The sequence below is a fragment of the Nycticebus coucang genome, chromosome 5 (assembly GCF_027406575.1).
Source record: "Nycticebus coucang isolate mNycCou1 chromosome 5, mNycCou1.pri, whole genome shotgun sequence".
Classification (NCBI taxonomy): Eukaryota; Metazoa; Chordata; class Mammalia; order Primates; family Lorisidae; genus Nycticebus; species Nycticebus coucang.
The window spans coordinates 101508408-101534245 of NC_069784.1; the positions used below are offsets into that span (position 1 = coordinate 101508408).

A 25838-nucleotide genomic window follows, 5' to 3' on the forward strand; every position below is an offset into this window, starting at 1 on the left:
GCTCATAGCAATTCTTGGGCTCAAGCCATCCTCTTGATCACTTGGATCTTGGGATCCTCAGCTTCTTAAGTAGCTGGGACTACAGGTACCTGCCACAGTGCCCGGCTATATATTTTAGAGACTTTTTTAGAGACAGGGTCTCACTCTTGCTCAGGCTGGTCTCAAACTCCTGAGCTCAGGCAAGCCACCCACCTCAGCCTCCTAAAGTGCTGGGATTACAGACGTGAGACATGGCACCTGACTTGCCTTGCCCTAATTTTTATAGTTGTTGCTGTCTCTATATTTACTATTTTTACTTTTCACAGTTTTATAATGTACCACCTAATATAAAATCTTGTAATCATAAAATCCATTCCCCCATATGCAATTCTTTATGAAAGAGTAACTATATATAATTTAATTATATATTATAACTCCAAAACACATTTTTAAAATTTAACTTTAAAGTCATAAACAGTTTAAAGACATTAAGTACAAAATATGGTATTTTGTGTTTACCTGTGTATTTATAATTTCCCTAGTTCTTAATTCCTTCCTGAAAAACCAAGCTTCCATTTTTATATACTTTTATTTCTTCTTGAAAAACCTCCTTTGACATTTCACGTAGTACAGTCAAAAGTTCTGGCATAGAACCGAGAGGAGGGTCCATAAGAAAGGAGAGGAGGCCAGTCTAGGGACAAGGAAAGACTTTATTTTTATTTTTTGATTTATTTTTTATTTCAAATTAATATGAGGGTGCAAATTTTTAGGTTACGTTGTTTTCACTTACAGGGTAAAGTTCCATTTGTCAAAGAGCCCCCATCGAGGAGGCGTGTCATACACTCTCACAGTGAGCACATTGGGTGAGATCCCACCTCAGACCCTCCCTCCTTCTGCCAATCAAAGACTTAAATAGAGGGGGAAAGAAGAGTGGAGACTGACGGGTGTGGGTTCAGCTCCCACACAGTCGCAAAATCCTTTGACTAGCCTTATCAGTACAGGGGTGGGGTGCTCTTCTCCAGTGCCGTTCAGCATTATGGACCTGTCCTTGGAGTTAGGATTATGGGTAGGGTATTTCCAGGAACTCTGCCTTGAGGCACTCCAGGAAACTGGGGAAGAAATTGTTGGTTTCTGATCTCATTTTTTAAAATGACTACTCCTGTGAGGGTTATGAGAATCCCTTTCCCAAAAGAGGACATATATTTATTTTACCTTCATTCTTGAAGGAGATTTTCTTTGGATACAGAATCTAGATTAATAGTTCTTTTCCTTTTAATGCTTTAAAAATATTATTCCTCTGCCTTCTGTCTATTTTTTCTAATGCAGTCTGCCAAAAGAAATCTCTTTTTCTTCGCTTTTTTAGCAACAAATCTATGATGTGTTTAGGTATAGTTTTCTTTATAGTTATCCTAATGATTAAAAGCCTGCCCACTAGCTCCAAATTCTTAGTTACTATGGGGTTGATTTCAGTAAACTTAAATGAATTTGTAAATTTGTATCTTCCCCCAGATTGAGGAAAATTTCAGCCTGATTTTTCGTCTGATCTGTTCTCTCTTTTCTCTTCTTTTGGGATTGCAATAACATAGATATTAGACCTTGTGATATTGTACCACAGATCCCCCAGGATTTGGATCATTTTCCTATTTTAATTCTTTCTGTTCTTCAGATAGAATACTTTTCGTTTGTCTCTTTTCGTGTTCAATATTTGTCTTCAATCTGCTCTTAAGCATGCCTAGTGAGCATTTTTTTTCCAGATATTGTAATTTTTAGCTCCAGAATTTCCACTTGGTTCTTTTTCTAATGGTTTCTGCTACTTTACTAAGCTTTCTTACCATTTTTTTTACTCTGAGCATATTTTTATTTTCATTATTAAGCTTGGTTATAAAATCTACTTTAAAATCCTGTGTACTGATTCTATTTTATTTTATCTATTTTTTATTGTGTTTTTTTAATACAAGTTCTCACCCGTTGCCCAGGCTAGAGTGTAGTGGTGTAGTGATACATCCTGAATTCAAACCCAAGTAGCTCACTGAAACCTCAAATTCCTGGGCTCAAGTAATTCTGCTTCAGCCTCCTGAATAGCTTGGACCACCATATCCTGCTAATTTGTTTTTTTCTTTCTTTCTTTCTTTATCTTTTTTTTTTTTTTCTTTTTTTTGAGACAGGGTATAAGTTTCTCAAGCTGGACTGTTCTCACAATTCTGGCCTCAAGCAATCCTCCTATGTCAGCCTCCCAAAGTGCTGGGCTTATAGCTGTGGACGATCATGCCTGGTCCTAGTTCCAAAATTTGAGTTACTGCAAGGTTGATTTTAGTTGATTGTTTTCCTCTTCAGAAGAAATCATACTTTCTTCAATTTTTGTATGGTAATTTATTAAGGATTTTAAATGAATGTTGTAATTTTTCTATTGTGCAGATTCAGGATTCTTTCATTGTACTCCAAAGAGTGTTAACTTCATTTATTTGTTATTTTAAGTAGACAACTTGGTTGGAATCAACTGCAAATCAAATTCTGTGCCTTGGGCTGTAGCTTAAATAACCATTTGGTTCTTTAATTCTTAATTCTCCTGCTTGTAGTTTCCCCTGTGCGTGTGTGGTTCAGACAATAGCCAGGGGTGCGGACAGATTTATAAACAGAGAGAGTATGGGGGTCTTCCTCTACAGCTCCCTCCTTCTCTGTATTCCTCTCTTCTCAGAGCCTATGGTTTCTCTGACTTATCCTCTTGTTCTTCTGGCCAGAAACTCTGTGGGTTTTTATTAGAATTTTATATACTAAATGCAGCATGCCTTTCCCTTCTTTCAAGTGTCAGCCCCCTCCGTGTTCTGCCTGTGTTTGTTCCCTCTCTGGTGCCTTTAGGCTTTTTGTATTTCACCTAAAGTTTATAGTTGTTATTTGCAGGAGTTTTGGTCTGGCAGTGGCTTACTTGGCCATATGGGAAGCTGAAATACCCCTCCTATTTTAATTTAAAGTATTTAATTGAGAAGTCCTATCCTTTTTACATTATTATTCTTCTATTCTCTGCCACCACCTATTTTGGGGGGGTAAAATGCCTCTTACTACGTGCTTAAATTCACCTAAGTGCCCTGATTCTCATCCTACGTAGCCTTGACAGTGCTATGTACCGCTGTGCATCTTGGTGTACAGATGCATTTAGAGTGACTGTGGTCATGATACGCCCTTCTCAGAAGTGTTCAACAGCTCTTCATTTCCTGAAGAATAAAGTTCCAGACTGTGTTGCAATCGAAAGGACATAGCGTTGGGAGCCAAACTTGGGTTTGAAATGAAGATCTATCACTGACAGCTACATAACCTTAAGCAAGATATTTATCTGAATAATTTTTTTTGCTAAGTAAGGAGAATAACATCTGCTTAAAAGAATCTCTATGGGAATCGATATGCTACAAATAAGGTAGCTTCCTGGGTGGCAACTGGGAGCTATTTTAAAATGAGACTTAAAAACAAAAACTCTTCCTCCTAGATTCGAGGTCTTCCTTTATCTAGTTCCCAATTTCCAAACTATTTGCATATTTTTCTTATTCATCAACACCATTCAAATCACCTTGCTCTCTATAACCCAAACATGTTCAGTGCTTGCCCAGAACAATGGTACTGTTCAAACCATTCTTTCTTTTTCTCATGTCTGTGTAATGCATTTCTCGATATCTCCCCAAAGCCAGCTTAAATATCTTAAATGTTGTATTTCTACTGAATCTTCCTATGATCTCCCTTCTTCGCAAATCTCTTTATCATCATTTTACCTTCCTATGCACCTGTCAGTTTCTATCGCATATTATAGTACTTCATAAGCATATGTTAGCCACCTTATTTGCTGAATTCTCAGCTTCTTCAGTGCAAAGATTCATTTATATCCATGTGTTTGCTGAATGAATGAAAAAATACACCACTTGTAAAAATCATAACTGGGACTATGAATTCTAAAAATTTAGTGTAATCACACAGATAGTTACTATGATAGCTTTCTATGATTCAAGTATCTGTATTGGAAGAATCATACAGTAAAAAGTAAATATTTTATTCAAAATAATAAATGTAATGATTAGTAGAGCACAATTCCTGTGCATTTTTATCAGCAATAGCCCCTGTTCTAAAATCACTAATTCTTCAATAATTTTCATTTAATGACCCTGGTATTTAAGGTCATTAATATCTTATTTTGAATTATTTGAGTAAGAAATGAATTCCCTTTTACGTATTTTTCTACAAATTCCTTTATTATATCTATATATCAATATGTGGACGTTCCTGCCAGTACATTTCACTTTATAAAGTTGTTCTCAAAATAAGAAGAAAGGCATCAGATTTGAAATCTTCTTAATGACGGATCTAAATTTTGAAAGGAACAATGTATGTTATAGTTCCCAAAGACAAAGATGGTTAGCAGGAGAAACATAGTGACTATAAAGAAAAAATCCATAGATTATTTTCATGCCTGGACTGACAAGTGTAAAATAAAAACAGTTAATGAAGAGATAGTTTAGAAATGTTGGCATGTCAAAAACATAGGCCTATTAAATGTGAAAGAGACAGAGAGAAAAGACATTCTTACCTTCATAAATCATTGTTCTCAATTATTTGTTTTGACACTGTTGATATGTTAGTCATGTTCAGGGCCAGGTGTTTCTGCATAAGTGAGTTTTTTAAATGAGACTGGTTTCCTTTGAATGAATTTAAAATAAGACATTGTATCTGAAGTTTTCCCCAAAAGTATTTTTAAAAAACAAACCTCATCTCCTAAAATTTCCTGGAAAAGTTTTTACATTCTCATCACAATAAAGACAGAGAATTATTACATTGTATAATTAGAACATGAAGACAAAATTATTTTCAATTTAGATTCATTACCTGAGAATCAAAAAGATATAATAGGTATGTAGCTCAAAGGGAAAATAATGCATTTTCTTAGGTTTGCGAAGATCCTCAGACTGCCCCATGTTAGCATTATGGTTCCATTCCTGCTAAAATGGAAAAGGATGTTTTCCACCAAATACATTATTTTTTTCTCTACTCTTTGGATGCCAGTAGAATTATTTGTGGATTGTGGATAAAGAAATGGTTCTAACTAATTGTGAGAAATAATTTTCCTTTCCTCCAGAAAAAATAACACATTCCTCAGCCTCAAATATCTTTCTTTTAAAACCATTAGATAATAAAATATTTGATTTTAACAGATGGTCTCAAAAACAAAGTTAATAGATATTGAAGCATTCTGTTGTTTGACCTGGTAAGTCTACTTCAGGAAAAAAATTAAGTTATCCAAAATTTCTAGAAGTGTGTGTACTCAGAAATGACAGTGCAAATGTGTTTGTAAAGTCCTGTGTTTTTACAGAGGCCATTGCTCTGTAAAACCACTACCCTAGGGATGCCACTACTCAGAGAGAGGCTCTTAGGACAAGCTGACATCTGATGGTTTGACCAAGGGAACAAGGAATCTCCGCATTTCCTCATTGAATTATACCTTTTAAACTTGACATGTAAAAAATAACTGATAGTAAAATAAAAAAAAATTAAAAAAAAAACTGGTAGGAAATGTGTCTGATGATTATCAGTGTCTTTTATCTTTTTTTTTTTTTTTTGTAGAGACAGAGTCTCACTTTATGGCCCTCGGTAGAGTGCCATGGCCTCACACAGCTCACAGCAACCTCCAACTCCTGGGCTTAAGCGTTTCTCTTGCCTCAGCCTCTCGAGTAGCTGGGACTACAGGCGCCCGCCACAATGCCCGGCTATTTTTTGGTTGCAGTTTGGCCGGGGCTGGGTTTGAACCGGCCACCCTCGGTATATGGGGCCAGCGCCTTACCGACTGAGCCACAGGCACCGCCCAGTGTCTTTTATCTTTTAAAGCAAAAACTGTCTTTCTGCCAGAAATGGGAATCAGTGTGACGTCACTGAGAACACAGGGCTACAGAGTTAGAATTAATTTTAAATTTTAGTTCTGCCATTTATTCACAATATAGCCTTACCTTTCTTAACACCCTTGGCCTTGGGTTCCTCATCCACTTGTCTTGAGGATTAAATAAGACAGTGCCCTGTATCTATCAGGCACACAGATAAATAAGGCAAATCTTCTTGGCTCATTATAGAAGCCTACAAATATCAGAAATCCTTTCCTTTTGATGTGACTGGCGTAAAACAGAAACGTAGGCACAATACCACAGATCTAGATGATTCCACAGCTTTGCAATTTTTCTCTGATCCATGAGGCCTGGTTCTGAGATAAGTATTACTATAGTGTTTATTGAACCATATTTGTTCTTCAAATCATGCAGGCAAAATTCACATATAGGATAATCCTATTCTTCAAAAACTTCTAACACATTTTTATCTCTATTCTGGGTGTACAAAGCCTATCTATGCAAATAATTGTAGTTCATTTTTCCCATAGGATTTACAAGTGAAACATAATTTGCTACATTTTACAAATGAGCAAAACTGAAGTTTAGAATGATCAAGACAGCTGAATGTGTGTTAAAAAGATTTCGGTTCTGACTTTAAATCCATTGCTCTTTCTTTTGTCACAAACTGACTTCAAATTCCCACTGTTCTTGGAGTTTCCAGGGATTATGAAAAGTGACCTTCACTATTATATGCTTATAGAGGCTGGGGCCTAATAAATCATAGTTTGAACACAATTTAGCAATGCTATCAATGCAACACTAATATCTTTTATAAACTAAACTGAAGGGTTTAAGGATTACCCCATCTGTTGGCCTGCCTTGTACAGAACACTAAGCCTTTTAGTGGTGTGTATGGTCCAGTGAAATTTATTAGTCCCTAATAAAAAATGAACTCAAAAGCTTGCAGGGGGTTTCATAGTATAAAAATAAATGAGCATAGCCTTCAGAGGCTAAAAGATATTCTCTTAACTCCTACTAAAGAAAACTTGCAACAGTTTGCCAGATTAGAACAAGATTAGAAGCTGTCTCCACAGAGGTAGCAAACTTCAAAATCTTGACACAATAAATAGACAATATATAGGGTTGCTATTTAAAGTAAAATCCATCTTTGTTTTTTTCTCCCTACAAATCTTGTTTGTGAGTTATCCCTGAAACAGTGGTTCTCGGCTGTGGCTGAACATTAGCTTCACCTAGGGAGCTTAAGAATATAGCGAGGCCCAAATCTCACTCCCAGAGACTCCAATTTAATTGGTATGGAAAGCTGGTGGGCAAAGTTTTCTAAAGTTGTTTAGGTGATTCTAATGGGCAGCCAAGGTTGAAAAACCACTGGCATATGTCTAGTTCTTTGGGAATATACTGATGGAATTTCTGCCTCATGGGATGCTGATATTTGTAAAGTATTTACTACATTTCTAGAATTATATTAAGTATATTATGTGGTATGTCAACACTTTTTGGATTAAGAATCTTGTATAGAATGTAATTTATTGGCTTTTGTAACTCCCAAGACTGGGAAATACAGCACAGCTGAATTCAAAACCTTCAATCATGTAACCGGTGCCTCACTTCTCTCCCACTCTCAGCGTCAATTTTTCTGGTTGGCTCCATTCTAAGACTAGATGTCCCATCAGAATTAAAAGATAAATCAGCAACTCTAGATGCGATATTCTCACATTGGTATCCATAAAAATAGAAGTAGGGTTTCTTTCTCAGAATCTGAGCAGAAGGGTCACTTGGCTCTGAGTCAGGGACAGTTTGAGATACCGGAACCAGAGTTTAGGCCGTAATCTGTCCCCAGGCCTGTCTGGCTCCAGGTTCGTGTACCTTCTATTGTACTTCACTGCCTCCAGGGAAAGATTACCAGTTTGGATGAAGGAAAATGTTTCTCTCCTAATGAAGAATTTGAGAAATTTAAAAATAAAATCACTAAGTAAAACTTTGCTTACCTTTGAAAACCTCTCCAACTCTGCTGCTGAAGGCACTTCCTTTTTCTCACCACTTCGTATCAACTTGCCCTTCTCTCCTCCTGTTATAAAGCCAGTTCTCTCCAAGAGTAGGCCAGGGCTGGGTCCCCATCTAGGAACCTAAGAGATAATAATGACAATCTGTATATTGACTAGTTCTGTTTTTTTTTTTTGTTTGTTTTGTTTTTGGGGGGGGTGGTTGCAGTTTTTTGCTGGGGCTGGGTTTGAACCCGCCACCTCCGGCATATGGGGCCCAGCACTACCCCTTTGAGCCACAGGCACTGCCCTATTTACTAGTTTTGAACGCAAATATTTGATTGTCACATTCAATTTATCATGCTGTATTAGTTTCCAATGGCTGCTGTCAAAGGAACACAAACTTTGTGGCTTAAAATTACATATTCTCTTACAAGTTTGGAGGTTAAAGTTCCAAAATCAACACCTGGGCAAGCACACTCTCTCCAGAGGCTCTAGGGCAGGCGTCCTCAAACTGCGGCCCGCGGGCCACATGAAGTGGTGTGAATTGTATTTGTTCCTGTTTTATTTTTTACTTCAAAATAAGATATGTGCAGTGTGCATAGGAATTTGTTCATAGTTTTGGTTTTTTTTAAACTATGGTCCGGCCCTCCAACGGTCTGAGGGACAGTGAATTGGCCCCCTGTTTAAAAAGTTTGAGGATGCCTGCTCTAGGGTGAGTCCTTCCTGGCCTGCTTCAGCTCCGATGGCTCTAGACATTCCTCCAATATTAGTCTCAGCCTCTGTCCCCTCAGGGTCTTCTCTGGATCTGTGTCTTCTTCTCTTCTGGTGCTTATAAGGGCATTTGCCATTGGATGTATAGCCTACTTGAACCATCCAGGATGACCTCATCTTGAGATCCTTAATTACATCTGCAATGACACTTTTCAAAATAAGACTACAATCAGAGGTTAAGGGGGAGGAGGTTCAGTCATGTGAATATGTGGGAGGGAACCATTCAACCCACTGTCACATTCATTGCCCTTTAACTTTGGGCCATTTTATCTTACATATATTTTAAGTGAATCATTCACTTTATGACTGTTCTTTAGCTAGCCCCATGCATGATTGGGCTGTGAAGTATGGGCTAAGATGGACATGTTATTTTTAGAGAGAAAGGGAACATTTGATTGTGAGATTAGGAAACTAAATTGGCGTGGCTTATCAGTAAAAAGCTAAAATTAACTCTTTTGGTCACAGCACATTGTATTTACTCAAAAATATAAGTAGAAAAGGAAACAAAAAAGAAAATGTGTCATTACTCACATTTAAAGTTGTAGATAACTATGACCATGGAAAATAACAGGTACAATTAGCTGTACAAAATTAGAGGGTGCAAGTAACAAATAAAATTGTATTAAAACTCTTTAAATCCAAATATTGGAACACAGTTTCAGCTACATTATGAACATAGCTTGATTCACCTCCTGGAAAGTCTAAGGAGGTGGTGTTTATCTCAGCATCCGTAGAATTCTAAGGACTTTGAAGCTATCAGGACTTTGTCTTCCCTTTTCTTCACTGTTTTTCTGGGTTTTTCCTCTATGTGTTGCTTCACTCGCAGACATATTCCCAGATGCAGTAGGAGAGATAGAGCTAGAGTCTAGTTCTAGAACTTTTATGGTTTCCTCAGTCTTTAGTACACTCAATCTCAATAAAAGAGAATATTTCTCTCCTGAGATTCATTTCAGTGTTTAGAAACAGACTCTCCCTTTTACAGATCTCCATTACAGGGATGGTGTATTGTGATTGTTCAACTTAACATCATGTGGAAAGGATTGCTGGAACTCGGGAGTTAGAGATTGCTATAAGCTAGGCTGATCCATAGCACTGTAGCCTGGGCAGCAGAGTGAAACTCTGTCTTAAAATTAAAAACAAACAAACAAAAAATACCAAGTAGGAAGAAAAAGTCATTTTCTTGAGCATCCTCCTCAGTATTGATCTGTGTTTGCCTCCTATGTCTTCCTGACTCCAGAGTATTCCCACTTCAGCACTTAATATAATCATCAAAGAATCTAAACATAAATCGGGAAGTGATCATTGAGTGCAATTTCTTTCTTTCCCTGGGACATAAGTTCTCTAAAAAATCTAATTTTTAAACTGCACAGGCAACAGCAGTTGGATGAGAGACGTGACCTCTTGTCAGTTTCTTAAATAAAGTGTCCCCTCACTGCCGCAGCGGAGGAGTAGGGTCCCCAGAAGAGACTCCACTCTTCACTCTTGCTGTGATCTCACTGACCAGGGAAGGAAAACACTAGATCTCACAATTCAGGGATGGGAAACCATAGTCCTGTGTTTCAATTTTATCTTAGAAGAGGTAGTTTCTTAAAATGAGAGCAGGAGGGATATAGCTGACTAGTCTGATAATAATAGTAAGGTTCTGTCTTACTCTATTTGCGTCACTATACAGGAATATCTGAAGCCGAGCAATTTATAAAGAAAACAGGTTACTTGGTTCATGGTTCTGTAGGAGGTACAAGAAGCATGCTGCCAGCATTTGCTTCTGATGAGGGCCTAAGGAAGCTTACACTCATGGAAGAAGGAACGGGGAGCAGGTGCCTCCTGGGAAGAGGAAGAAAATAAAAGAAAGGGGACGAAGGTGGCAGGCCCTTTTCTAACACTGAGTTCTCGTGAACTAATACAGTGAATACATTCATTACCAGCAGGATGGCCCCAAGCCATTCATAAGGGATCTACCCCTGTAACCCAAACGCCTGCCACCAGGACCCCTCTCATCGACATTCCTCAATTTCTTGAAGACTTTACTCATTTCATGTTTCGCAATTCAAATTTATTGCAAAAGGAGAAGAAAAATGATCTTTACAAGCACTTTTGTTTTTGTTTTTGTTTTAGAGACAGTTTCACTCTATCGCTCTCAGTAGAGTGCTATGTCATCATAGCTCACAGCAACCTTCAACTCCTGGGCTTAGGCAATTCTCTTGCCTCAGCCTCCCGAGTAGCTGGGACTACAGGTGCCTACCATAATGCCCAGCTATTTTTCTGTTGCAGTTTGGCCAGGGCTGAGTTTGAACCCATCACCCTCGGTATATGGGGCCAGCATCCTACCCACTGAGCCACAGGCGCCGCCCCTATAAGCACCTATTTTGTGCTATAGATGCATTTTAATTTTGGTCTCAGAAAAACTTCAAAGTATTAGCAATGTTTCGAAGAGAAGAATATTAAGATTAATTATCTTGGCTAAGGTCAGACAGCTAAAAATCATCAAATGCCAAATTCAAATGAAGTGTCTCATCCCAAAGCTCCTACCCTTTCTCATCTAACACGCTGTATTCCTTTTAAAACAAATCATGACTAATTTTAATTTGTATGTATTACCACTTTAATATAGGACACAGAATCTTTGCTCCTTGGGTCAATATTTAAAGAAGAAATAATTGCCAGGGTCTAGACCAGTGGTTCACACCCTTCCTAATGCCGCGACCCTTTAATACAGTTCCTCATGTTGTGGTGACCCCCAACCATAAAATTATTTTCGTTGCTACTTCATAACTATAATTTTGCTACTGTTATGAATCTTAATGTAAATATCTGATATGCAGGATGTATCTTCATTGTTACAAAGGGGTCATGACCCACAGGTTGAGAACTGCTGGAGATGAAGCAGGAGTACAGTGAAGGGGTAACAGCAAAGGCCAGAGGCCAGGTTGTGATGGTCCCATTCACAAAGCTCTTTCCCAAGTTTGTGGGAGCCTTGAGAGCAGCTTTTATTTGATGAAATTCTGAAAGTTCTGACAAGACATGTGGTAAATGAATTACAGAGACGTGATACAATCTTATCAAGGGGTAGTTCCTATGATACCTAAGCTGTTATCATCAACTTTATACAATACAGATTCATGGGCCAAAGAAACAGCACTGTCTTTTCCAAGTATATAAATCCATTTAAATATGCATTAAACATCCGGGAAATCCATTCTATGAAACAACTCATGCACCATTAAATGTTTCCCACATGCAAGTAATAGTCCAAAGCAGAAATTCACAGATACCTGGACTACCGATAGGCTCCTCTCCTTCGTGGCTCAAGGGAGTAGGGCACTGGCCCCAAATGCCGGAGGTGACGGGTTCAAACCCAGCCCTGGCTAAAAACTGCAAAAAAAAAAATGTAGTATTTCCGAAAGCATCCCAGTTGGTGTTAGTGGGAGATTATGGTTAATGCAGACTATGGTTTTTGTTTCAATTTTACAGGTACCTTCAGGGCCCCCATATGCAGGTGTGCCCTGCCCCAGAACACCTATAAGAAGGGTTAAGTGACTTAGTTTTGATCACAGACCCAGTGCCTTTATTCAGAGCTAAGCCAGGCTACAGTCCTTCAAGAGATGAATGAGGCTTGGTGCCTGTAGCTCAGTGAGTAGGGCACCAGCGACTTACAACAAAGCTGGCAGGTTCGAGCCCAACCCAGGTCTGCTAAACAATGACAACTGCAACCAAAAAATAGCCAGGCATTGTGGCAGGTGCCTGTAGTCCCAGCTACTTGGGAGGCTGAGGCAAGACAATCGCTTAAGTCCAAGAGTTTGAGGTTGCTGTGAGCTGTGACACCAGGGCACTCTACTGAGAGTGACATAGTGAGACACTGTCTCAAAAAAAAAAAAAAAAAGAGAGAGAGAAGAATGAGACCCTTTTCCTTCCATGTTATGCAAGTATTTTTAATTTGTATTAGAAGAGCATAACTAGCACATCAAATAACAATATGACTTCCCTTCTAAAAATGAAATTGATAAAAGTATAAATGTGAGTTAATTACATGAAAAACATTAAGACACTAGGAGGTCATAAAACAAATCCAGAGAAAAAATGTGCAAATCATTAAAATTTTAAAATCACTAGTGTTAGGGAAAGATCATAAGCGTTGGACTAAAGCAAGTTATCAGTTCAGTCCAGCGCCTGCTTGCCCTGTAGAAAGCCATTTAACCTCTCAGTTCAGTTTTCTCTAGTTCTCTGTAAGAACCTTTTCTCCAAAGGGTCGAAGTGAGAGTGAAATGAGATGTCTACAGAGTTGTCCGCAGACCTTAAGTTTCAGTCCTTCACCCTTCCTTATGCAAGCCTAAGTCCTCAGTCACCCCAACTGTCTTCCTGGGTTATGGAAACTCAGCCCTGGGTTTTGGGGGTTTTGTAGTGGAAGGGATGTCCTGCCGGTCCTGAGGTGCTCAGTGGTCTCAGTTGTTTCTGCTTTAGTGCCCTGTGGTTCTCATCTTTCCTAAGCACACCCTACTCACCATCCCGCCAGCCCTACCGCAGCTGTCCAGGGTACACAGGCACATACACACCCACACGCAGTTACACACACATTCATTCACACACATGCATACTCACACTCTCACATGCAAAGCACTGGAGCTACACAGACCTGCTCACAATTGCCTTCTCAATTCCTTTGTTCACTTTTATACCTTTGCCCACAATTCCCCTTTACACGCTTCCTACTTAGATCTTTTCTGATCTTTTAGGTCTAATTAAAATATCAAATTCTCTCTAATGTCTCTCATGATAACTCGACCAGTTAAGACCTTAACTTCAAAAGAATGTTTCTATTCTTTTCTAGAATTGTAGACATTTTCTACCTTATAATGTAATTGCTTATGTTGTTTGACTATGGAATTTTAATGTTTTTGAAGGCTATAATTATGTCTTATCTGTCATTTCATCCATCACAGTGGTAGTTTCCACTGTGGTGAAGAACTATTATCTTAGTTACCTTTCGTGAAAGAGTTAGGTTCCTTAGGCTCCTAAGGAACAGAGATGTATTTAGAATTCCTTATGTGACCTGGGGATGGATGTTTTAGTGATAGATACTTTACCTGAATTTACTATGTTCAATCTGGGTGGAAGAGAAAATCTAATTGGTTCTGATGATCCAATCTAGTGTAAGGTTTTCACTATCCAATTAAGCATGGAGCAGAAATTTTTAGCCTTCTTTGAAAGTGTGAATTGTATATGGTTAAGTCCTTTGACTATTACAAACACCTCTTAAATACTTTCTTTAGGCCTCTTGTTTTCCATGCCTTTGCTTCAGTTCAGTTCAGATCATTCAACTTCCAGGCACAAATTCAAATGACTTGCATATATTTATAAAGGGTAACAATATAAAATTATGAACATATCCATATAAATATTACTACAAAAAGATACAGCGTGTGCCTCTGTTTTCAGTGCATAGAGTGTGTGCATTCTACAGATCAGCTGGTGCAGGGCGGGAGGAAAGGCGTGACAGAGCTGAGCAGGAGCATGCTCTGACCCTTTTGCAAACCTGTACATCAAGTTAATACCCACCATAGAGGTGATGGGGCCGAGTAATGGGAAAGAGAGAAGCAGGAGGGATATTTCTCTGGTCATTTTCCCTGAGGAGGAATGAAATGGAAATACTTTCTCATCTCTGAAAAACATGAAAAATGGGAAATGAGAACTTGGTCTTTTTCCTCATCTATTGAGTCTAGGAATTAAACCCCAGAGTGTAATTATCCCACAGAGGGGAAGGGACCAGAAGTCCACCAGAATCGTCCTTCCACTTTCTGGGACTTCTGTCCCTGAAACTAACTTTTGCAATTTTAGATATTTTCCTCAGACACAGTTTAGTTTTTGCCTCTAGAAGGCTCTGAAATTCTATCACACTCCAGTAGTCCTCAAATTTATACTCAACCCTATTTCATATCTTAAATTATGCCCCCTTAAAACTAAAGGTTTTTTGTATGTTTGGATTTGTGTGTGTGTGTGTGTGTGTCTTTATTTTAGCCCCAGAGAAGGAATAATTTACTCATGTGCACAGGAGAAATACTGTGTTCTGTTTACATTGAGGAAAAAAATAAGTACCTTCGGGCTTAAGAGAAGCAAAACTCCTCTTACTTACCATCATTATTCTAATTGAATACAAGTTTCTTGCTTCTCTTTGTTTATAGTTTAAATCTAATGGACACCAAAACTTTTTGGAACATGAAAATATTAATAAAAGATACACTTTCTAAAATTTTATTTTAGTCAAAAAGGAATGTTAAACCAATTTATGAAGAAACAGAGCACATATGTCCAGAATACCTTTATTATATGTGCACAAATCTTACTGACTTGATAAACATCAGTTGAGAAGTTATCCTTGATATTGGTCATACCCAAAAGATATTATGCCAGTAATTAGTTACTAAATATTTTAGACTCTAGGTTCTACACTGGTTTGCACTGGGCCATGGAAAGTACATGGGTAGAGAACTAGAAGGCTGAGCATATGAAGCCAAACCATGATGGCACAAAGCTATAAGCAAGAATAAAACTAGCATAAGAAGAGGTACCGCATAGATGCTGTGAATCCAGGGTCAGTATCTTGGGCGTCAGGTTAGATTGGAGAGAAGAAAGTAAAGTAGATACAACAGGATTGGCACCTAGAAGTATATACAGGTCAATGCAGGCTCCATGCACGTAGGTAGTAGTCAGGATTGGGAGGTGAGGAGAGGGCTGAGGACAAAGTGACAGAGTGGTGTAATGAGGGAGCAGGATCTGGACAGTAACATACAAAATCATGTCAATACTGTCCTTTGCTTTAGGGTTCCCAGCCATGTGCTAATACTCAGTTTAAAGGAGAATTATATAGATGAAAATAGTTAATCATGACAAATTGTCATAAATCCCATTATTTTAAGATCCATCAGAGCTTTGCCACTAAGACTAAATTCATCCTATGAAAGGTAAGAATTCCCATTTTACTTCTCTGGTATTCAGTTACTTGGAAAGGGATGGCCAGTATCTCCTCCACATCACAGAATGAGAAAACAGTATAGAAAACGATGCCCATGGTCATGAGCTCAAGTCTTCTCACTCATGGTCTTTTTGTTTTTCCACCAGCTATACTGTCTTAATTTCCATTGGCAAACAGAAGAAAGAAATTACATAATTCCCTGAATAATTTAGAGTAGAAAATAAAAAGTGATTGCTATGAATTATATGAGCTCTTCCAAAATGTCCCCAGCATGAATTTTTTTACTCTTTCCTTTTTTTCTTATTCTTAGTAATCTCAGACAAGCTCATACATCTCTCTTTATGGAGAGTGATTAACATGGACTCAACTAGGGAGAAATCAAATTATACTGTTAATAAAAACTAAACCTTCAGTCCATGCTAAGTGACAATGTAGCACTAGGGAAAATTAATTACTGCATTTTAGTGTGAAAGGAGTTACACATGTCAGGTTTGAATTTAGCCTTAGGTTCTACAATAAATTTCAGTTCTTTGGTGAGTGAATTTTTTTAAAGTGCAAAGTTGCTCAAATAATGTCACCACATTCTGTAACTGTAAGTAAACTTTTAAATTTTTTAAGCAGATTGAATTCTTAAATTTCTTGAAATTTGTGTAGGAAACTTTTTAGATTCATTAAGAACATTCAAGTCATTCCCTTGGTTCTAGCTGTGGACAATCACTGGTGAAAAGTTATTAAAATTACTCCTTTTCACAGGAGTTTTTAAGCGATTGTGATACTTACAAAGAGATTCTGAAAGTGCCCTGATGCTGGGAATTTATAAGTAATCATTGTCAAATACAGCATAGTGCAGTGCTTAAGAGCTAAAATGAGTAGTTGTCAATGGAGGCAGATTACTAACAACTGGGAATAAGTTAGTCATTTATAGACTTAAAATTGTAGTGTATTTTTCTGTTATTTTGTACAAGCTAGATAGAATAACATCCTTAGACGTTTACATTGCCCTGTCTACTTAAGTGGTACTGAATAAACCTAGGCAACGGAAAATCATGTAATCGAGATTATTAGTCTCAGTCTTATAATCATAGAATCATTTTGAAGGAAAAGATTGTACAAGTCTTTGAGTGTAGCCTTCTGACCTATAGGACAACCCAACCTTTGCTTGAAGACCACTAGCTACAGGAAGTCACTAGTTAATACACTACCCATTCTGTCAGGAGTCGCTCTAAACCCTGAGGACTACTTTGCCTTGCCTTCTAGATAATTTCCCCAGCCTGAATCTTTGGCTAGTTCCCTGGAGTTAACTATTAAGAATGAGTCTGATCCATCTCACTTTTGATATCTTTGTCAATATTTGAAGGTAATTATGAGGATCTCTCTCATTCTTTCCTTATCCAGATAAGCCAACCAACCTTCTTCAAATAACATGATTTTTATATCTTGCAATCACCCTGGACAAAGAGTCAGAGTGGAATTTAATTAGCGTCAGTTTTTAAATGAAAGCCCAAAAGCGTCTGATCAGAGAGCAATAAAAGATCCCTTAAAGGTATAAGAAGCTTGGGTGTCACACAATTCCTTGTGTCCACTGCAGAAAAATAAGTGGTGACTTGATTATTTCTTCACTGAGGTAGCTTACCAAAATCCACCTATAACTTATATCATATCACAATATTTTTCTCTGTGTGATTTCCAATTTTATATCAGATGTGATAACACATATATGGTGTAAAATCAAGTGCCTATTTTGTTCATTGCTAGAACTGACTATTATGATGCAGAATTATTAAGCTGTTGCTTTTCACAAGACTCCTCAAGGCCCTTTGTATACTCTCAGGGAGAAAATCATTAATAAGAAAAAATATATTAATAAGAAAAAATATATTGATAGATAATGATGCCTTTGTGAAAAGAAAGTAAAGATAAAAGAGATGGAAGGAAGCATATCTTTTAAATAAGGATTTAGTTGTGGCTAATGCTGCGGCAATCTCAGTACCATTAGATCAGGCTACCGTCTTGTCCACCATAAGCCCTATCTTCATCTTTCTGTCAATGCAACAGTATGATTGAATTGCTTATTTCTTTCCCCATATTTGTGCCCTCAACTCATAATTCTGTCTCTCCTTAAACTTCTTGGTAGAACATTCGTTCTTCCTAAAGGAACGATGTGCTTCTGAAAGTTGATAATGAGTATTTTTCTTTGTTTCTAATGTTTTCTCTGGGACAGTGACCTTTCAACCAATAGCCACTCAGCCTATGTGCTACAAAAGCTGCAAAAAGCTCTTTGGAAGCAATCCAAATGAAATAGGTACATATACTTAAAGATGTTTTATTTAGACTTAGAGGTTTATTTACATTCGTCTCCACAAATTCTGAGCAATATTGATCTATGTACTTGCCAGGATAAAACAAGACAAGAGACAAATCTTACCACTTAAAACAACAATTTTCTCATGAGACTTAAGTACAACTAAAATATCTTTAAATGCTTCTTCATCCAAATGCATGACAAATTTAACCCTACTGTAAAGGCAAGGTACAATGAATTTGGAATTAAAGTTGGAAAACTAAGAGGACATGCCCAGGCCCTTTGTAGTGCTGGGTGGGATTCCATGGAGTATTTGAAAAATTTTAAATCAATCTTGTGAGTTTTGTGTGCCTCATTTCTTATGCTAGTCCTCCAACAATAAACCCTGCAGACTACCCAATATGGTGGCTTGGCAATGATGAATAGGGTGACCAAGAAAATTGCCTTAAGAGGCAATAAGATACAGTGGGGAGTCAGACAAAAATTGATTTGAAATCTAGTTTATTTCCTAATAAAAAAAAATAACTTGGTGCAATTATGTATGTACTCTCATTATTATTTTTTATTCTGTAAAATAAGGATAGTAATCCCCACCTCCAAATGTTTTAGCATACCCTGCAAAATGAATACATAATTTTATTTATTTATTACAGTACACATTGCCTCAAGTTAACAATGAGTTTCAGAATTTGTAATGAACTAGGAAATACATTTGTTATTTTCAAAATTAAAAGATGTATAGAGATTTTATAAAGAAATTTACTGTTAAGTATTCCATTACATCTCTAATTACAGCCAGATTTAGCAATTGAAAAGTGACTATAAAATTTATCATCAATATCATTAAAACTTGGTTCATCTTCATCTTGCTACTTTTTTTAAATCATTTTTTTCATTTTTATTCTCTTTCAGACAATGAAATAAACTTTAAAAAATGGTCATAAACTTTATTAGCATCTCTCTGGTAACAAGGTTAACCAAGAAACACTTTGTTTTTTAATTTCAGATTAATATGAGGGTACAAATGATTAGGTTACAATGCTTGTGTTTGTTAGGTAAAGTCCCTGTTGTAGTCATATCCTGCACCCAGGAGGTATACCATGTATACTTACACTGTGCCCATTAGGTAAGAGCATACCAATCTTCCTCCCTCTTGCCCTCTCCCTCCCCTTCCCCCAAATTGAATTTAATTGAGTTTTTCACTTGTGTGGGCATGTATTAGTTCATCTACTGGCTTCATACTAATATTGAGTACATTGGATTCTTAATTCTCCATTCTTGTGATACTTTACTAAGAAAAATGTGTTTTAACTTCATCCAGGTTAATACAAAAGATGTAGAGTCATTGTCTTTTTATGGCTGAATAGTATTCCATGGTATACATTTACCACAGTTTGTTAATCCATCCATGGGTTGATGGGCAGCACTTAGATTGTTTTCACATATTGGCAATTGTGAATTGAGCTGCCATAAGTAATCTAGTGCAAATGTCTTTATGATAAATTGTTCTTTTCTTCTGGGTAGATGCCTACTCATGGAATTGCAGAATCAAATGGAAAGTCTATTTTGAGCTCTTTGAGGATTCTCCATACTTCTTTTCAAAGAGTCTGTATTAATTTGCAATCCCACCAACAGTGTAGAAGTGTTCCCTTCTCTCCACATCCATACAACATCTGAAACTTTGAAACATTCTCAGTGGGGTCAGGTGGTATTTCAGGGTGGTTTTGATTTGCATTTTTTTGATGATTAGGGACGATGAGCATTTTTTCATGTGTATTAGCCATTCATCTGTCTTCTTCAGAGAAGATTCTATTGATGTCTATTACCCAATGATGGATGGAATTGTTTGATCTTTTTATGTTGATTAATTTGAGTTCTCTATAGATTGTAGTTATCAATCCTCGGCATAGTTATAACATGAAAATGTCCTTTCCCATTCTGAAGGTTGTCTATTTGCTTTAATAGTTGTGTCCTGAGCTGTAGAAAAGCTTTTCATCCTAATTAAGTCCCATTTGTTTATTTCTGTTGTTGTTGCAATTGCCATTGAAGTGTTCATAAAATATTTCCCCAGGCCTTACATCATCAGGGTTTTACCTACACTTTCTTGTAGGAATTTTGTTTCATATCTTAGATTTAAATCTTTTGTCCATCTTGAGTCAATTTTTATAAGTGTTTAAAAATGTGCATCTACTTTCACTGTTTTACATGTGGTTAACCAGTTCTCACAGCATGATTTATTGAATAGGGATTCTTTTCCCAAGCGTATGCTTTTGTTTGGTTTATCAAAGATTGGATGGCAAAATGCGGCTGTTTCATCTCTAGGTTTTCTATTCTGTTCCATATGTCGATTTCTCTATTTTTGTGCCAATACCATTCTGTTTTAATCACTGTGGACTTGTAATCTAACCTGAAATCTGGCATAGTGATGCCTGTAACTTTGCTACTTGAAGAATTGCCTTCAAGAAACACTGTGAACTATGGATCGAAATGTGATCAGGTTCCCAATTCAAGTCAGTTGATAAGTTAAAATCCACAAAGTGCAGAATCAATGTACACCACCCAGAAATCTAAGGACCAGCCCAGCCAGGGTCCACTACCACCCCCACCAGTGACCCAATACCTACCAGTAACAGAGCCACTGAATGTCTGTTCATGCCCCTAAGGGCCAGAGTACCATCCTGTCCAGAGTCCACTAAGACCCATACCAGTGACACAATACCCATCAGTAACAGAGCTACTGAATGTCTGTTCACACTCCTAAGAGACAGAATACCATCCTGTCCAGCCTCTAAAACCTTTGCAAAGTCAAAGCCTCTACCAACAAACTATGCCACTGAGTCACTCACAGACACCACTGACACTGACTATAGCTGAAGAAGTCATATAGAAACTACTTTGTTATGCCTACAGAGAACCAAAGCCAAAGTATCCTACCCAGAAAACACCATAGATATATCTATGTGAAAAAGCCTTTTCCTATAAAATTTACTCCATAAAATTGGAAACAGCAACTGATCCAAAAGAATAAGTAGACAAATGGGACTGTATCAATTAAAAAGCTTTCTCACAGCAAAGGAAACAATCAACAAAGTGAAGAGGCAACAAATAGAATGGGAGAAAATATTTGCAAACTATTCATCCAAAAAGGGACTAATGTCCAGAATATAAGAAACTTAATTCAACAACCAAAAGCCAAATAATACTATTTAGAAATGAGCAAAGAATTCAACAAATACATGAAAATTATGCTCAATGTCACTAACCATCAGGGAAATGCAAATCAAAACCATAAAGACTCAGCCAGAATCAAGTGGAAATGTTGAACAGGCCTACATCAAGTTCTGAAATAGCATCAACCGTGCGAAATCTCCCTAAAAAGAAAAGCCCGGGACCAGATGGCTTCATGTCAGAATTCTACCAAACCTTTAAAGAGGAACTAGTACCTATATTACTCAACCTGTTCCAGAATGTAGAAAAAGAAGGAAGACTACCCAACACGTTCTATGAAGCAAACATCACCCTGATCCCCAAACCAGGAAAAGACCCAACAAGAAAAGAAAATTATAGACCAATATTCCTAATAAATATAGATGCAAAAATATTCAACAAGATCCTAACAAACAGAATCCAGCAACACATCAAACAAATTATACATCATGACCAAGTCAGTTTTATCCCAGAGTCTCAAGGCTGGTTCAATATACATAAATCTATAAGTATAATCCAGCACATAAACAAATTAAAAAACAAAGACCATATGATTCTCTCAATTGATGCAGAAAAAGCTTTTGATAATATCCAGCATCCCTTCATAATCAGAACACTTAAGAAAATCGGTATAAGGGACATTTCTTAAACTGATAGAGGTCATCTACAGCACACCCACAGGCAATATCATATTGAATGGAGTTAAATTGAAATCATTTCCACCCAGATCAGGAACCAGACAAGGCTGCCCATTGTCTCCACTGTTCTTTAACATTGTAATGGAAGTTTTAGCCATCGCAATTAGGGAAGAAAAGGCAATCAAGGATATCCATATAGGGTCAGAAGAGATCAAACTTTCACTCTTTGCAGATGATATGATTGTATATCTGAAGAACACCAGGGATTCTACTACAAAACTCTTAGAAGTGATGAAGGAATACAGCAGCATCTCAGGTTACAAAATTAACATTCATAAATTGGTAGCCTTTATATACACCAACAATAGTCAAGCTGAAAAAACAGTTAAGGACTCTATTCCATTAACAGTAGTGCCAAAGAAGATGAAATATTTGAGAGTTTATCTAACAAAGGACGTGAAAGATCTCTATAAAGAGAACTATGAAACTCTAGGAAAAGAAATAGCTGAAAATGTTAACAGATGGAAAAACATACCATGCTCATGGCTGGGAAGAATCAACATTGTTAAAATGTCCATACTACCCAAAGCAATATACAATTTTAACGCAATCCCTATTAAAGCTCCACTGTCATACTTTAAAGATCTTGAAAAAATAATACTTCATTTTATATGGAATCAGAAAAAACCTCAAATAGCCAAGACATTACTCATAAATAAATAAAAAAAAGGCAGGAGGAATCCCATTACCAGACCTCAGACTATACTATAAATCGATAGTGATGAAAACAGCATGGTACTGGCACAAAAACAGAGAAGTAGATGTCTGGAAAAGAATAGAGAACCAAGAGATGAATCCAGCTACTTACCATTATTTGATCTTTGACAAGCTAATTAAAAACATTCAGTGGGGAAAAGATTCCCTATGTAGCAAATGGTGCTGGCTGAACTGGCTGGCAATCTGTAGAAGACTGAAACTAGACCCACACCTTTCACCATTAACTAAGATAGACTCTCACTGGATTAAAGATTTAAACTTAACACATGAAACTATAAAAATACTAGAAGAGAGTGTAGGGAAACCCTTGAAGAAATCGGTCTGGATGAGTATTTTATGAGGAGGACCCCCTGCACAATTGAAGCAGCTTTAAAAATACACTACTGGGACCTGATCAAACTAAAAAGCTTCTGCACAGCCAAGAACACAGTAAGAAAAGCAAGCAGACGGCCCTCAGAATGGGAGAAGATATTTGCAGGTTATGTCTCCGACAAAGGTTTAATAACCAGAATCCACAGAGAACTCAAACGTATAAGCAAGAAAAGAACAAGTGATCCCATCGCAGGCTGGACAAGGGACCTGAAGAGAAATTTCTCTGAAGAATTCAGGCGCATCACCTACAGACATATGAAAAATTGCTCATCATCCTTAATCATCAGAAAATGCAAATCAAAACTATTTTGAGATATCACCTAACTCCAGTAAAATTAGCCCATATCACAAAATCCCAAGACCAGAGATGTTCGTGTGGATGTGGAGAAAAGGGAACACTTCTACACTGCTGGTGGGAATGGAAATTAATACATTCCTTTTGGAAAGGTGTTTGGAGAACACTTAGAGATCTAAAAATAGATCTGCCATTCAATCCTATAATTCCTTTACTAGGTATATACCCAGAAGACCAAAAATCACATTATAACAAAGATACTTGTACCAGAATGTTTTATTGCAGCCCAATTCATAATTGCTAAGTCATGGAAAAAGCCCAGTGCCCATAGATCCACGAATGGATTAATAAATTGTGGTATATGTACACCATAGAATATTATGCAGCCTTAAAGAAAGATGGAGACTTTACCTCTTTCATGTTTACATGGATGGAGCTGGAACATATTCTTCTTAGTAAAGTACTTCAAGAATGGAAGAAAAAGTATCCAATGTACTCAGCCCTACTAGAAACTAATTTATGGCTTTCACATAAAGCTATAACCCAGTTATAACCTAAAAATATGGGGAAGGGGGAGAGGGAGGAGAGGGAGAGGAGAGGATGGGCAGAGGGAGGGTGATTGGTGGGATTACACCTGCGGTGCATCTTACAAGGGTACATGTGAAACTTAGTAAATATAGAATATAAATGTCTTAAGACAATAACTAAGAAAATGCCAGGAAGGCTATGTTAACCAGTGTGATGAAAATGTGTCAAACAGTCTATAAAACCAGTGTATGGTGCTCCATGATCACATTAATGTACACAGCTATGATTTAACATTAAAAAAAACATAATGAAACATCACCTGACTCCAATAAAATGGCTACTGTCAAAAGATAAACAATAACAAATCCTGGTGAGTATTCAAAGAAGGAACTCTTATACACTGTTGGTATGAATGTAAATTAGTACAGCCGTTATGGAAAACAGAACAGGGGTTGCTCAAAAAACTAAACATAGAACTACTATATGATCAAACAATCCCCACTACTCAGTAATTATCCAAAGGAATCAGTATATTGAAGAGGTATCTACACTCCCATGTTTATTGCAGTACTATTCACAATAACCAAGATAATAGAATCGACCGGAATGTCCTTCAGCAGATGAATAAAGAAAATGTTGTACATCTACACAATGGACGTTATTCAGCCACAAAAATGATGAAATCTATTATGGTCATTCCTGGTAACATGAATGAGCCTATAGGACATTATGTTACATGAAGTAAGTCAGGCACAGAAAGACAAATATCCCATGTTCTCACTTAACATGTGTGAGGTTAAAAAAGCGTTAAGCTCATGGAAGAAAAAAAGAAGTTGCAGTTATTAGAGGCATGGGAAGTGTAGCCAGTGGGGGAGGTTTCTTAGCCCATTTTGAGTTGCTATAAAGGAAATACCTGAGGGTGGGTCATTTATAAAGGAAAGGAGGTTTTATGGCTCATGGTTCTGTTGACTGATTAAGGAAATGCTAGTATCTTCAGCTAGTGAGGGCTTCTAGGAGCTTCTAATCAAAGTGGAAGGTGAAGGGAAACCAAGCATGTCACCTGGCAAAAAAGGAATAAGACAGAGGAGGAGGTGCCCACACTCTTTTAAACAACCATTTTCCCGGTGAACTGACAAGGCAAGAACTCACTGATTACAGCCGGGGGGCACCAAGGCGTATGAGGGATTCATGCCCCGTTCCCCAAACACCCCGCCCCCCATCTCACCTCCTTAATTGATACACAATGATAACTGAATAGGAGACATGCATTCTAGTGTTCTGTTACCTGTACAATGACTATAATTCACAATAATATAGTGTATTTTTTTTTTCAGTTTTTTGTTTGTTTTTGGCCTGGGCCAGGTTTGAACCCACCACCTCTAGTGTATGGGGCTGGTGCCCTATTCCTTTGAGCCACAAACGCTGCCCTATAATGTATATTTTTTAAAAGCTAAAAGAGAGGATTCTGAGTGTTTCCAACACAAAGAAAGGATAAATATTTGACCCTGCTTTGACGATTACACATTGTATATGTGTATCCAAACACCACTGGGTGTGCTTGCTTCCGCAGCACATATACTAAAATTGGAAGGATACAGAGAAGATTAGCATGGCCCCTGCGCAAGGATGGCACGCAAATTCGTGAAGCATTCCATATTTAAAAAAAAAACAAACATCACTGGGTATCTTATAAATATACACTATTATTATGTATCAACTAAAAAGAAAAAAGAAAAATGAATCCCTGGAGGCAAACGCAGATGCTATTAAGTCATAATTTTTGACTTTGGGAAATTAATATTGACAGTGTTGGGTGTGGGCTGTGATAGTGACTAGCAGTAATGGGGTGCTACTGAGGAGACATTTGAGGGTGCCTTAACTGTCTCCAAGCCCTTGGTAGCATCAGCACCTCTGTGACTTCGTGGTGATTAGAAATCCACATCCATGTGCTTTTGAAATTAATGAAATGGTGGCCTTCAGGTGAGTAGTTTAATAGCAGTAACATCTCTGGAAATAGCTAACCTGTTCTTTGCTAACTAAGCGCCTGGAGTGAATGCACATCACTTTTCAAAGCTCTTAGGAAAAGGAACATTCAGAAGATGGGAAAAGATACCTGTGGGGAAGAAACAAACAGGAAAGTGAGAAAA

The 25838-nt window shown here is 37.5% G+C and overlaps 1 protein-coding gene and 1 non-coding gene across 4 annotated transcripts in view; both read left to right on the forward strand.

Moving 5' to 3' along the window:
* The window catches only part of NKAIN2 (sodium/potassium transporting ATPase interacting 2), a 1094549-nt gene that overhangs the window by 841686 nt on the left and 227025 nt on the right, over positions 1 to 25838 (forward strand). The window lies entirely within an intron of this gene.
* On the forward strand, positions 25246 to 25352 carry LOC128586889 (U6 spliceosomal RNA). The gene has a single exon (XR_008380347.1). It is a non-coding gene; the product is annotated as a U6 spliceosomal RNA (small nuclear RNA).